General features: G+C 36.6%; 1 protein-coding gene across 1 annotated transcript in view; it reads right to left on the bottom strand.

The window, feature by feature from the left end:
• Window positions 1-13,120, bottom strand: part of LOC107739862 (O-acetyl-ADP-ribose deacetylase MACROD2-like) — a 253,846-nt gene that overhangs the window by 93,221 nt on the left and 147,505 nt on the right. The window lies entirely within an intron of this gene.

Genomic DNA, 13,120 nt, shown 5'->3' with positions numbered 1-13,120 from the left:
CACTCCTCCCATCCAAAACATCCATCATTTTTCACCTCTGATGTGAAAGATGATGTCTTGATTTGAGGGTACATATACACTTGGCTGAAGTTTTTTTTTAATAATTGATTTAAGTTTTATTTCATTTCTTTGTAAATTTAGACAAAGTAGTCACAGTTTCCACAAAAACAAATAAGCAATGAGAAATGTTTCTTGAATACCAAATCAGCATATAAGAATGATTGGTACTTTACAATACGGTTCCATTTGTTAACTATATTTAACGCATTAACTAACATTAAATAACAATGAGCAATACATTGTTACAGTATTTATTCATCTTTGTTAACGTTAGTTGATAAAAATACAACTGTTCATTGTTAGCTCAGGTCCATTAAATAACATTAATAGATACAACGTTTGATTTTTAATAATGTATTAGTAAATGTTGGAATCAAGATTAACTAAGATTTATAAATGCTTTAGAAGTATTTTTCATTTTTAGTTTGTGTTAACAAATGTAGTAAACTAATGTTAACAAATGGAACCTTATTGTAAAGTGCTACCGAATGATTTCAGAAAGATCATGTGACACTGAAGACTGGAGTAATGGCTGTTGAAAATATGAAAAATATATGGTTACACTGCTATACTGAAACTTAATAATAAAGTTGTTCTTACTAAAGTTAACTTTAATAAAGTTCTAATAGCAAATATATATTGCAACATGCATAGAAGTCCTTGTACTTCATAAAGAACATGGATCATCCACCAGGAGGCAGAAGATAAAGTAGATTCTTAAAACATCTCCCGATACCAATAGTTTGCTCTTATTCTAGTTTTTAATGTTTCTATTTTTTACTGCCTGCAGTAATTATTTAGCTAATTTTCAATGCTTTACAACTTTTATAAACTAATTTCTCATCAGCTAAAATATGACAGACAAACTGGACTCCACTGGACTACCACTAAAATACTATTTAAAAAAAATCAACATACAGTCATTGGGATTTTCCATAAAAAGGGCTTTTACTGCATGCGTGTACAGTACATGTCTCTTTTTTAAGAAACAGTGCCATTTCACTAGTAAAACTGTTTTGCTGGCTCAGTAAAACTCATCTAGCTGATATCATTTCTTTCTTCTGTTTATTTGCACATCTGGCCTTGAGGAGTAACTAAAAGCAGTCTGATGATGTTACTCATCTTGCGGTATCTGGATCTGGTTACTGATGACACTTTTTTTCCGTAAGTGATTAGTCATTAGTTCAGGAATTCATTTTTCAAGTATTCCTACCGTCTCTGCCTGCCAGTTGATTATGGAGATGCCTGAACACAAAATCGCACACATGCATGGTCGGTCAGCTCCGGACTGGGCGGCCACTGTGTGCTAGATGATTGCTTGTGCGTTGGTGTGTGTGAACGAGAGTGTGTTTGATGGAAAGCGGCCTACTGAGAGAGACACCCAGACTCAGCAGATGGTGTGAGAGATGAACCAACAGCATGAAGCATGAGCCAGACATGACAAGGAAAGAAAAAAAAAGGATTCCCTGAGATACAAATCCCGCCAGATTTCACAGCAGTTGGTATAGAGGGAATTGTACATTTAACAAAAACTTCTGTATATAAACGTCCTGTCTCCACCCAAGTATAAACGTTAACATGTTCTCATTGCGGGTGGCAGAGCTTCGCCAAGACCAATAACTCACTCACATGCATTTTCCCTCTCGACAAGGCCATGTCTGTGCTCACAAAGACAACTTTGTGAAGCTGGAGCACCGCAAGCTCAAAAATACCAGGCTTTGTGTCTTTACAGACGGTGAAATTGTGGTGCCATTTTAAACCATTTATTTAATCCCCTAATTTGTATCAGGTGCAATTAGCTCTGTGACATAAATGTATCACAGATGTGAGGCTGAACAGACCGAGAGAGTGTATTTAAAAAGCTGCCGTCTGTTAAAAGACAGAGAGAGATGCTGATTTGTGGAAACTGGAGGGACAGCACAGGACTTCTCTTTCTGTCTCTCTCTCATACACACACACACACACTCGCCAAATATGAGTCGCTTTCTATGAGGGTGTGAAGGTCAGTGTGTGTGTACATGTCTGATAGAGACGAACCGGAAAAACAGAGAGGGGGAGATGGTAGAGCAAAAATAAAAGAAAAGTGTTGTGGGGGGGCAGCCAAGCGAGTTTGATACCATATGTGTGCATTTGACCGCACTTTAGAAAAGTTGCTGATTTTGTGCAAAAGGCCATCTGTACCATTTCCCTGACCTTCAGCGGGGCTGAAACGGACGGTGAGCACTTAAGTGTGTGTGTGTGTGTTCCAGTGCTCTTTAGTACATCTATTCTGTGGTACTCACACTCTTTTTACATTCTCAACCTTTCAGTTCATCCAGCTTTACTGGGTTTCTGCGGGAAAAGAAGAGCGACTACAGAGGTTTTCAAACTGGGGCCCCAGGTAAAATTGTGTCAAATGAAATAAATAAATAATGTAAAAAAATAAAATTAAAAAAAAACACAGAATACTAATACTAATAATAACAAAATATTAAAATAATAGTAGTAAATTAAAATGGTCAAATTATTGTATAAAAATAAATAAAATACTGACACTCATATAATCTTTCCTTTTATAAATATAACAGAACAGTAATTGTGGGTAGAAAAAAGTTACAGTTTCCAACCAAAAATACAGAAAACAAATTAGATATTTTCCAGATAATATTTTACACAAATGTATAATATTTTTCTAAATATTTGTATAAATGGGTATGTATTTAGAAAGGGGGTACACTATAGTGAAATATTTAAAAAGAAAATTGAAAACCAGTTCAAAACACTATCTACTCCAATATTGCTTTCTTTTTTTTATCCTAATGAATCCTCTTTTTTTTGCTATAATTTCACATATTATGTCAAAATATACATGGCATTATGAATGCATATTGTATACTATTGTAAAATATACATGTTATTAGAATGGTCAATAATCGACTGGAAATTAGCATCTTGGTGCCTCCTGTGGAAAAAAAAGGTACAGTATATACTCTTTATTGTAGCAGGCTGAAATGATGTCTTCTCATGTGTTTCTTATTTCATTTATACTATAAATAATCAAAAGCGTAATCATAATAATTATTACCATCCATTTTCTGTACTAACGTGTGAAGGTAATCGCTTCGGAATTTCATGACTACAGAATTTGAGGATGGAAGGCATAACAAAAAGATTATGATTGCAGTGTATGTGCCTCCAACGCAGATTAGAGGACGATGTTTACACAATGACATCAAGAGGTCTCATATCAGCATGGGCTGTGAAACCAGCGCGGCGTGACGGACCATGTAAAGAAGTTAATGGAATGTTGGCTCAGTGCTCGGAGGAATGGCACAGACCATCTCCCTGTTAAAGGAAGGAAGGGAATAAAACATCCCATGTCAACATTCACAACTTTTTGCCAAAGCTGCGCTTGATGGGTTAATTAAAAAAATAAAATAAAATAAAAATACCAGCCATAAAAACGTCTTACCAGCTATGAAACTGTATTTCATTCAATTCATTTTTTTAATGTATTAAATTAAAATCTGTCACTTGCAGCATAATCTAGCTTGAAAAGTCTTCAGAAAAACTGTACTGGTCTCAAAAATGTGAAGACACAACATTTGGCACCAAATCAGTAAATAAACTGTATATATAATATATCTAAATATAATTATATAATAATAATATACATAAAATAGAATGACAAATTAACATATAATAAAAAAATATATATATTTCTGGAAAAAAAAAATGGTTTCAAACCACATGCAATGTTTCTTGAGTTATGTCACAAAATGAAAACATAAGAATAAAAATCATAACTTTTTTATTTTGGTTGTTTAATGCAAGAAATTCTGCATGTCAAAACAAGATCAGAACGATTGTGTTTTTCAAGCCTTGTTTTTCTGGCACTTTTTGGACCTTGTCCTCCTCAGAAACCCAGATTAAATCTGGACATATTCTTTAACTATGTGTGTATATATATATATAATATAGTGGACCAACAGTTCATCATAAACAAGTCGACACTGAGAAAATTGTTTTTATTGATATGGCTGGAGTGTGTGGCGCTCTCTCTTTCTCTATCCCCTCCCCGCGGGCAGGGAGAAAGACTTGACCCCATGATTTACTTCCTGCTTCTCTGAAGCCGTTGTACTCCATCAGTGCAGCCACACACACACAGAGACCTGAGAGCTCAAGGACAGAGCAAGAGGACTTTGCATCCACACACTCCAATTCCTGCCGTCTTTGATTCATGGCTTTCATGGCTGAATGCTTAACGACCTAACAGTGACAAGGCCGATGTCAAAATAGGGCTTTTTTTTATTTTACAGTCATACGTGAAGTTTTAATTCCATCCGTCCAATATGCTTTGATTAAAAAGCACTTTGTTAATAAATGACCACATTGTGTTTTCACTCTGTGTCATTGAAGTATTCTCCTTTAAAGGTGCACTTGCTGGAGTGTATTAGCGAGTCCCACTCGGCGGTGGACAGGCAGTGTCACGCTGATGTGGACGAGCTGCCCTACTTTGGAAAACAGCGAAGGGGAGAGAGGAGCTTCTGAGGCCTGGGGTAACACAAGCACATCTCTCGCTTTGTCTGTTCTTTCTCTTTCACTCTATGGGTGAAAAAGGGGGCAGTGCCAGCGGGCACACTAGGGTGTCCAGGGGAAGGGTAGGGGGCCCCAGCTGCAGCGCTGCTTGGGAACGCTTTCTCGCTGTAAACTCGAGAGCGCCAGCAAACCAACTTCCCAGCAGCCATTGCCTCTGTGAGAGAGAGGGGCAAGAGGGGCAGACTCACTGGGCCCCCCCCTACTGACTCCATACTGCTGGTGAACTAGGGCAGCAGAGGCAGAGACTCATCATGCCACAAGACAGTCAGTGAACTAGGACAAGGCTAGAAAGAACAGGCGAGCTGAAAAGCCAGTGAGGGAGTTCTTTTATTTGTTCCCAAGGACCAAATTTAACTTTTATCCACACCTGCCAATGCAGAGTGAACTCTTTTTTTATCGAAGTAAAAAAATCATATATTTATAACAATGAGAACAGTTTTATACATATTTGCAACTTATATACACATACATATATCTAGACCTACACAGATATAAAGATGTGTGCATTATTTAAAAAAAAAATATATATAATAGCAGTAATAATTAAATTTATATAAATTGATTCTGGATTCTGTTAATGATTCTTTTGAATTATGTACGTAATGTAATAGATAGATAGATTCAACTCTGCAAGGTACACACACACAGATACATGCATATATATACAGTACACACACACACACACACACTCAATTTAGGTCCCCACCGTGACACGAGTCCCCATGAGTCTGTGTGTATTCACCAGTCCCCACCAGAATAGAAAAACAGGTACACAGGTACACACACACACACACAGAAAAATAGGTATTGATATATAGATACAGATATAGATGATATAGATATAGATAAATATAATAAAATGCCAAAACCAATTTTACTTGTATTTGGTCAAGTGTTAATTTTGGAATCCATCAATTTCTCTACATAATCAATTAATGTAAAACGACTGGTGCAGTTTCACTCTTGGGGTTATAGCAATTAATAAAAAATTAGGTTAATGTACCCATTCACTGGACAAATCAATTTCAGAGATACTTCACACTTTTATAAAAGACTGAATCAATTGACCGATTACAATGCTAGCAAGAAGAGTGTGTAATTAACCTTTCATTTTTGGCTGGGCTAATTAAGAGACATTGTGCTATACATAGATGCATGTGCATTTCTCAAACGTCTCTGCCTGTCTCATATACCCACTCTTAACTTTCAGAACAATCAGAGCCATCGTTTCAGCCACTTGGTTGTAACGACGCCATCACTGGCCAGTCTCTCAAAGGGCTCCGCACAAACGCTTTTGGATGGATTTCAGGGACCTTCATTTATTTGTGACTGACGGTGAGCCGCTCTGGAGGGAAGGGCGCTGCAGCAGATTGATCATCGTTTTCCAAGAGCCTGAACATGTGATCTAATGTTAAGTCAGTGTGCAAAAAAAAAAGGGGGAACGGAGGGAAATGAAAGAGAAGGAGAGAAACAGAAAAATGTAATTGCTTTCTCCCAGACTCCTAGGACATGCTTTAGTCTTTGGAATGACATGGGCAGGTGTGCCATTATCTGAACACAAAATAGAAAATAAACTCTTTTAACAGGAATATGCCAGGTTAAAATGAACTTAAGCTCTATGGACAGCATCTGTGGCTTGCTGTTGATTAACACAGAAAATAATTTCCATTCATTTGTCAGTCTGAAAAAAACAAAAACAAACCAAGAGTGTGTTTACAGAAATGCACTTACAAAGGATGTCAATGGGGAAATCATACAGTACTGGAATATACAGTAGGGATAGAAAAGAATCACCCCCTTTAAAATAATCACATTTTGTTGTTTTGCAGCCTGAAATGAAGACGGACAAAGTTTTAGTTTTATCCAGCTGTATTTACTCAGTGCAACTTATAACATCCAAGTGAAAGATCTAACACCAACGGTCAACAGATGCTGTCCAAATATTGCAAAGTCTCAATGTGCAAAGTTAGTAGAGACTAACTGTAATTAAAGCAAAAGGTGGTTAAACAAAATACTAACACAAGGGGGTGATCCTTTTTCCAAAATCAGTGATTCTGTTTTGTTATTTATTTTTTCTGACATGTTGATGTTATATCTTTCACTTGGATGTTATAAGTTGCACTGAGTAAATACAGCTGGATAAAACAAAAACTGTGCCCGTCTTCAGGCTGCAAAGCAACAAAATGTGATTATTTTAAACAGGGGGTGATTCTTTTCTATACCCACTGTACTTTACAAATATACAATTATCTCACAGTTTAAACAGTACTGCAACCCTTGAACAATTTAAATGAGATATTAATATGCATGATATAACAATTCCTTACGAACCCTATCTGTTAGTGTTCATGAATTAAAATTGTAAAATTAAATTATTCTGATTGTCCTGAATTATTCTATTAACAATTCTTTGCATACTTTTGAATTATGCAATTCAACAGAAGTTAACACACTTATTAAAGTAATCCAACCTCAAAAGGTGACAAATCAATTATTATACATTTTAACGAATAATTTACTGTATGTAAGGGCTATAACACAATTACAAGCTTTACATTTCTACTTTTCAAACTCACAGATGTCCCATACTTCCATTTTATGTATGTTACTGTAAACTAATTTTTGCAGTTTTACAAACTGATGGAACAATGGCAATCAACAACAGACCGCAGATGCATTTACACTTTCTTAAGGAAAATCAACCTATGCACGGCTATCTTGCGGTTCTTTTCATATTAAACTGGGATAGAAGAAAGTATTCTGTTCTGGTAAATCCCATCTTGATAACGCACCAGTTATGCCCACACATACCCATATACCTGAATTTCATCGGCAGGTGCTATACTATATCAGAAAGAGAGCAGGTTTCAGAAGGTTATCAAGTTTTATGAATTCTTATGAGCATCAAAAGTAAGATTTCCCAGTTGAGATGAGCCCAATCCTATTTCCAACACAACATAACTCTCAAACCAAAAGCAGCGGCTATCTCGTCTATATAATTGACTCCATCTAATTCAGAAGTATGTCTAAGCCCTTCCACAGAGCTGTGGGGCTTTAGTCATCCTCTCATCTGTCCCTATTTAATTCTCTCGTTCCTTATGGCCAGACACAGCAGCTCTTTTAATTAGTGACCCAATTAAACCTTTTGCTGGTGTCAGCTCCCCTTTTCTTCATTAAGAGCCAGATAGATAAGATGTCTCAAGCTGGAGTTCTGGGCTTCACTTAGTGACGGGTGCGGGCAGCCACACAGGAAATGCAGATTTATCAAATAAATAATAATAATAATAATAAGCATAAATATCACACACACACTGATGCTTTTTGTGGATGCTGATCCAATGCTGTCTGGGTTTGACTGATAAGCAGGCCTGCAATAAAAATGTACCATACAGTTTTTTTATTTTTTATTATTTAGGCCAAACTTTCTACCTTTGGTGGTATTGTTATATATTTCACATTTGGCACATTTAGTCAAGAATAAGGAGTCCAGCAGTGGACAAATGAGCCGCCTGGCCAAGAAGTGCAGCCTCTGCACTTTCGACTCAGAGCTTGTTTTCCCGAACATGTTTTCTTTAATAGAGAGATAGATTATAGCTTACAGATATAATGTAACTCACTTTTTTTTTTGTGGAAAACAACAACAACACATGTTTTTTGTAGACGACAACATTATTAGTGAATGACAATGGCAATACTGTCTAAAATGTAAATTACTCAATATTAACTTCCTGTTTAGTACACTGTTATCGCACAGCTTCTTTTCGAACAAACATAAAGCCGCCTGGCCAAGAAGTGCAGCCTCTGCACTTTCGACTCAGAGCTTGTTTTCCCGAACATGTTTTCTTTAATAGAGAGATAGATTATATATACGAGGGAGGGTTACAGTGGATGGACTCCAGATCACTGGTGCTAATCAATGTAATTAGCGGAGTCTGAAACTGGCGACAAATCACTTTCATTTGTGCCAATTGATTCTGACCCTTTTTGTAATTATGACTACCAATTGGGAGTCAAAAGGGAAAAGAGACTCTTCCATTCCCACATTCCATCGGTCATGCTGTGTGAGCCACATGGAGGCCTAAAAAAATTATTAATAAAAAAAAAATGCTGGCACATTCATTTCATCAGAGTGCCTAATTTTCTGGGCAGAAGGATTGTAAATTTCATTTAGCATATGTTCCTGGGGCACTGCTTCAACAAACAGGTGTTGGCAGAGATGCAAGGTAGGAATGTGCAGTTCAGACCAGGTAGGAATCCTCTCTCTCCCTGTTCTCATAAAAGCTCCTGGGGAAAAGTCAGAAAGCTGGCTTGTTTTTTATCTGCTTATTTATTTATTTATTTACTTTATCTGTCTTGCATTGCATTCCCTCCAAACCAAATTTTAAGGAGAGCTGGTACACAGACATACTGGTTGAAGTCTAGCTTGGCCATCATTATCTAACATGCATTGCAGACAGCACAGGAAAGTTAATAATGTAGGTCAGAGGTTTTTTCCTTATGATTTTTACTTGCTCTGCCAACATTTTCACTGGCCACACCATAAACTACATAAAAAACACATAAAAAAGCATGTATTTTTTTTATTATTAAATGTAATTATTTTCATTTTAAGTAATTATTCAAGATAAATATACCTGGGTTTGTTTGACTGTTTTTTAATGCCAGCTTCTTTGGCTTTCTTCATTGCAAGTAACAAGTTGAAATTTATTTTGTTCATTTTATTTTACCTTTATTCGACCAGGGAGTCCCATTGAGATCAATTATCTTTTACAATACTATAACTTATAACTTATATATATATATAATATTGTATAAATATATATATATATATATATATATATATATATATTACATTAAATGTTAAGTTTTCACATTTTTTATTGCAAAAAGAAAAATTTTAACAAGCTTACAGATATAATGTAACTCACTTTTTTTTTTGTGGAAAACAACAACAACACATGTTTTTTGTAGACGACAACATTATTAGTGAATGACAATGGCAATACTGTCTAAAATGTAAATTACTCAATATTAACTTCCTGTTTAGTACACTGTTATCGCACAGCTTCTTTTCGAACAAACATAAAAACTAGGGATGCTCCGATCGATCGGCCGGAGATCGGTATCGGCCGATAATCACATTTTATGACTCGATCGGTACTCACTACACTTGGCCGATCTCACGAACCAATCACAATTTGATGACGTCAATGCGTGATGACATACATGATGCGTGGGGACATAAATGATTTGGCACCGCAGTCATGTCATCGTCGGTGAGGAAATGCTACGACGTTTCGAGAAACAATGAAAAATCTGCTATTTGTCGTGTTTGTTTTGCATGATGATATGATGAATAGATGGTTCATTTTTAACAGCAGATTCAGTGACATTAGAGCTGATCTGCGCCTCACTGCACATGTCTGCGGAGCGTTACGACTCCACGAGAACCGGAGCTGATTGCGGCCGCTCTAATGCTTGTGTTTATACCAGCCAGCAGCGGCACGTTTCTGAAGCGGCTCTCTGCACTGCTTGGCTAAAAATAGTCTTTTGTGAGTTGTCACAGCGTGGAGGACGGAACAAAACCTCGTCGGAGCCGTAAGGGGTAACGGTAACATAATACACTGATTGTGGGCTGCTTTTAAATGAACATTTATTTATAAAACAAAATATCTGGCGATCAGGCGAACGAACACACATACACACACACACGAAATCGTCTGTCTCATGAAAAAATGTATTTAAAAAAAATTTAGTTATTATTTATTATTTATCATTTATTATTTATTTTATCCACCCGCGACCCACCCGCAAATAATCAGAATGCATTTTTTATTACCCCACCCGTGGATATAGGAAAAGCAAAATAAGTTTGCTGCCTGTGTCTGCTGTAGATTTGGCGGGGAGAAAGCTGGGGTGGAAAAGACAGCAAAACAAACAACAGCGAGGTCATTAAAACACAATTAGCCACAATTATCACTGCTGATTTATGCCACCTGCAAGTATACCAGTAGGCAGAAGATACGCGTTAAACAGGGTAACAGTTATTAAACTTCCAATTATAAATGCACACATACAAACACACAGTGAGACTTAAAACAAACATTGAGTCTGTGATGTTTCATTCCCTCTGTATATATTGACTGTTATACTGACCCTTCATTGACCTGCTCAGTAAACACTCAATGTTGCTTTAACCCTGCTGTATTACAGTTCCATCATTAACAGGTATTATGTTGAAAAAGGAAAATTGGGTCTCATTAAGGTAATAATGGCTGAGGAATGCCAGGATATGTGCTGAAAACAGGACAGGCCTGAATGGAAATAAATAAGAATGACAGGAAGGTAAATGGGAATGGGTGGAGGTAAAGAGAGAATGAGGGGGAGAAGGAAGTTGAGGCCTGGGATAAAACGATGGATACCATCTTTCATGTCTCCTGCAGTATGACCCTGAAGGCTAGACACGGTAATTTTATATCTAATGGGAAAACACACTCCAAAGCAGGTTTCCAACATAAAGTGATTTTTTTTCACCTTGGGCTGAAACCAAAATACGGCACAAAGCAACTAAAATATGCAGCTAATAAGAACCAATTTTATTTTTAATATTATTTAATATGGGCTTTTGGACTAATAAGATTCCTAAGTAGTTGAGGCTATAGAGTACAACACAACAAAAAAGAAACAAAGATTTCTTGCATGCTTTTGTGATCGATGATGCTCAGGCCAAAACACAGACATAGAAAGTGTACATGTTTATTCATAAGTATCAAAGACTGAAATCGATGTGTGTGTCTGTGGTTTCACACACTGGATCATCCATAGGCAGCCTTTTAAGTGTTGCCTGTGTTCACCGTATTTACCCCACTAAGAAAACATAACTTTCAGAAGACAGATCTCGTTCCTTCATCTACATGAGGAAATGCCTTCACAAGACAAGCAGATCTCACTACACAAAGAACACCGTGTGTGCGCTCTGTAACAGGATATAGACAGAAACACAGATACTTGGGAAAATCAGAGCACACTATGTAGAGGAAGAAATGAAAGATTAGAAAAATGCAAAAGGTGAGGAGAGTGGCCTGAACCCCACACTTACATAATGACCAGTGACAAACTCCCTAATAAATATTCATTTAAAATACTCTTTAAATGAATAATTTGTCTATTAAAAATGTATTAATTATACAATTATTTTAAATAAATAAAATGTTTATTCTGTTGACAAGGCTGTATATCATGGAAGGGATGCATGAAGGAACCTTGTATGAATAGCCTAACTTTGCCTGGACAATATATCAGTCTATTACTGATCTCAAGTAACATGGGAGATGAGTGACACATTAGCTCTCAGGTCAACATTACCCTCTGACGGTGCATGTCAGTGTCTGTCCTCAATGTCTCACTGGAGAGAACATTCTCTTCCACTCGGCGCTATCAGGGCCATGATATATTTCTCCTGAGCACACAGATGTATCTCAAAGCGCTAACATGTGTGCTCCCGTCTTTCACCCTAATCTAATTTGAGCCTCCATTATTTCTAGAAAGTGACATTACCTTAGTGCCCGGTTTTTCATTGCTAACCCAAACGGATGACCTTATAATCTTCTATATGCTTCAAAATAAATAAAAAAAACAAATAAATAAAAAAAGATGAAAAACTTAAGCAGCAAAAGCTTACTTCAAATGAAGGTAGATAGACACCATGTGGTTATTAGTGCGGTCAAGTAATTACATTTTTATATCCAATTAATTTCATGATGTGCCAAATAATTATTGTAATTAATCGCAAATTAATCGCCAAACAGGGGCTTTTTTTTGCCCTCATATCTTGAACTTGAGGGACATTTAAATGTATTCTATAGGCTACAGCATGCAATGAGTCGTTGTCCTGCATCATGTTCATCAATTAGCAATTGCATGCAATGAAATGTAAGTATTTTGCATTAATTTTAACATGTTATTTTTTTATAGTTATTTGTACGAAACTAACATGTAATGTTAATTTGACAGTCCTTGTAGTTATACAGTCATTTGTATAAAGTTTACATTTATATCTGCATGTCATTCACATAGAAGTTCTCATACCACATATATGACTGATATAACTCTATTGATATCAAGAACCAAAAAACACTGTTTGAAAATACAGAATCAAAACAGATGTCCAAATATTGGGATGCTCCGATCGCTCGGCCGGAGATCGGTATCGGCCGATAATCATATTTTATGACTCGATCGGTACTCACTACACTTGGCCGATCTCACGAACCGATCACAATTTGATGACGTCAACGCGTGACGACGTACATGATGCGTGGGGACATAAATGATTTGTCATGTCATCGATGTCATCGTCGGTGAGGAAATGCTACGACGTTTCGAGAAACAATGAAAAATCTGCTATTTGTTTTGCATGTTTTGCATGATGATATGATGAATAGATGGTTCATTTTTAACAGCAGATTCAGTGACGTTAGAG

The sequence above is a fragment of the Sinocyclocheilus rhinocerous genome, unplaced genomic scaffold, assembly GCF_001515625.1.
Source record: "Sinocyclocheilus rhinocerous isolate Xijiao unplaced genomic scaffold, SAMN03320098_v1.1 scaffold1156, whole genome shotgun sequence".
Lineage (NCBI taxonomy): Eukaryota > Metazoa > Chordata > Actinopteri > Cypriniformes > Cyprinidae > Sinocyclocheilus > Sinocyclocheilus rhinocerous.
The sequence above is the reverse complement of the archived record's forward strand: the minus strand, read 5'-3'. Positions and strand labels throughout refer to the sequence as shown.